General features: G+C 37.9%; 1 protein-coding gene across 1 annotated transcript in view; it reads right to left on the bottom strand.

Moving 5' to 3' along the window:
* LOC138042606 (protein PIF-like) overlaps nt 1-2,500 on the bottom strand; it is an 8,224-nt gene that overhangs the window by 2,144 nt on the left and 3,580 nt on the right. The gene's annotated exons all lie outside the window — the stretch shown is intronic.

Raw genomic sequence — 2,500 nt, 5'->3', positions numbered from 1 at the left:
GCCAGACCCTCCCTCCTTAGGTCTTAAAATGGCAAGTAGCCTCCCCTCTTAATTCAATCTTTCATTGATGACCCACCCCCCCCCCCCCTTTATTCCACTTAAGATTTTATTTCTGTATTTTTTTCGTATTTGCATCACATGGATATGACTAGCCAATGCCAGACAATACACATGGCGAATGTCTGGTATGAGCAAAGACGAAGGTACCTTGTAAATCAATGAAATGTCATTGCTTAGCCTATCAGAAAGCCTCTTTGCACTGGATGCCCTTCTAGCAATAGGACAAATTATGGACAAGCTTGAAAAGTGACGGTTAAGTACTGGTTGTTGGAAACGTACTGGTTCTATAAAGTAGTGTTTTGTTGCAGTACATGCAGTGTAGGAAAAATATTCCTTTCCAGCACTGGAAAAGTTATATTTCTTCTAAAGTTGCCACCACAAGATTTGCAATCAAGGTGCCACTTTTCAGATGTTGGACACCAAATATAAATATTTTTTCCAATATATTTTCCAAGGTGCAAAGCAATATATTTTGTGTTATGTTATTCATGTTTTATTACTTCATGGGCTTTTGAACCAACAAATATTTTGTTGACCTTTGATATTGAATGCAGCCAAAATCAAACACTGAAACAGGCTGATCTGGATTTGTCTTTTATTAAAGTGTGAAATATTAAAGCAATGAAGTTTATGGCAATATTCTTCTAAATGGGTTGGCCATCTTCATCACCTAAATCTTTGAAATTAATTAATTTCGTAAAAGTAATCCCATTTGCAAAAGCATAGACAAGACCTCTTGCAAAAATCTAAGAAATGATGACCCCCCTATTAATTGTTTAAAAGAAAATTAGCCCCCCCCCCTCTAGCCAGTCTAAAACAGCCTTGACCCCGCCATCTTCCCCCCCCCCCCCCCCCTTCTACATAAATAATGAACGGTCCCTAAATCAGCAAAGATTGGACTGTAGCGGCCTTACCAGTTCATCTCCCTACACAGTCACTGCCACGTTTTGGGACTTTAAAGACTGGTTTAAATCTCTTTTCCGATGAAGCTGCACAGAATATCCATACGGCCGTTTCCATCCAAATTAAAGGATGTGGATACACATCATGTAAAATCAGAGCCATTACTTTGAAATTGAGTGCAATGACGTAAAAATGACATTGAAATCTTTAAAAAAAAACCCAACTCCGGATTGTAAGTCCAGCACCTAAACTAAGGTCGTGTTCTATTGGGATCACCCGTTTTTAGTTGGTTGGGTTGGTTGGGCTTTTTAGTGTTCTGTTCGGACAAAAAACTGTTTTCGGTTGGTCTGGTTGATCAACTTTTTAAACCGGCATCAAACTAGGTTGAAGCGGTTGAAAAAGCATTGGCAGCGACCGCTGTCGTTTACACGGGTCATTTAAACTTGCCAACGCAGAGAATTCTGGTAATGACTATTCCCAGGAGTTACCGCGTTTCAACCGAAAACGGTTGGGAAAGTGTTCTGTTGGGAAACCTCAACCGCTTCAACCGAAATCGGTTGCGGTTGAAACGGTTGACCCCAATAGAACACGACCGAAGTCTTCCTCTCCTTGTCGCTAAAAATTTTAGCCAAATTTGGGCAACGAAAGGCGTATTAAATCTTTACTTTAAGTTATGGGTTGACCTACTTTAAAGTTGTCGAAAGAAAATATAAACAAAAAAATCTGTAAGCAAGAGAACTTTAATGCAGAGGAAAATATCGTGTGTTATTTTCAATAGTTTCAAGTGGTTCATTGACTCTGAAAAGCCCCAGATATGTCCAAAATCCTTCGGGGGCAGAGGGACAGCCTATTTAGTACACATCATATCACAGATTACGTACATCATAACAATTAAGTGGCCACTTTATACGTTTTTGTCGAGAGTTCTTTAACTGTGATGCTTTTAGACTTAAAACCCTTTGATTCGAGTTGTCCAAAGAACTACTTTGAAAGAATTTTTGGATACATTTAATCTTCTATTTTGCGTGAACTTTTGCAATCGTCTAGATTTTCGCTGACGTCCGAAAAGAGATATCTGGCACGGGTCAAGAGGCATAACAAACTATAAGGATGTTGTTCAGTTCTGAGATTATCCATATTAATTTTATGATTTTTATCAAGGAAAACTTTCTTTGAAGCAATATTCAAAGATAATGTTAAGGTCCAAGTAGACGGACTTTTCTGTTTAAACTTGAAGAAAATTGCTAAGTTAGGGAATGTTTTATTGCGGTTGAAGATATCAGTACACATGTGTTCACACTCAGCGTGGATAACAGCAGCTTGTCCCGATTTAGATGGAAAAACGACAACATATTGCGACAAAGAAATAGTTCTAAAAAGTTGCTAAACATTTTGAAACGTTCCCTTGAAGTTCATCGGTACACCTATTTTATTACCAAAGAATCGGCTTTCCGTTGTTTAGTAAATGTTCAGACAAGTGAAACATTAATGTTTTTCGAGCAAAAAAAATACTTTAGTAATATAAATTTTGAAGACT

The sequence above is a fragment of the Montipora capricornis genome, chromosome 3 (assembly GCF_036669925.1).
Source record: "Montipora capricornis isolate CH-2021 chromosome 3, ASM3666992v2, whole genome shotgun sequence".
Classification (NCBI taxonomy): domain Eukaryota; kingdom Metazoa; phylum Cnidaria; class Anthozoa; order Scleractinia; family Acroporidae; genus Montipora; species Montipora capricornis.
The sequence above is the reverse complement of the archived record's forward strand: the minus strand, read 5'-3'. Positions and strand labels throughout refer to the sequence as shown.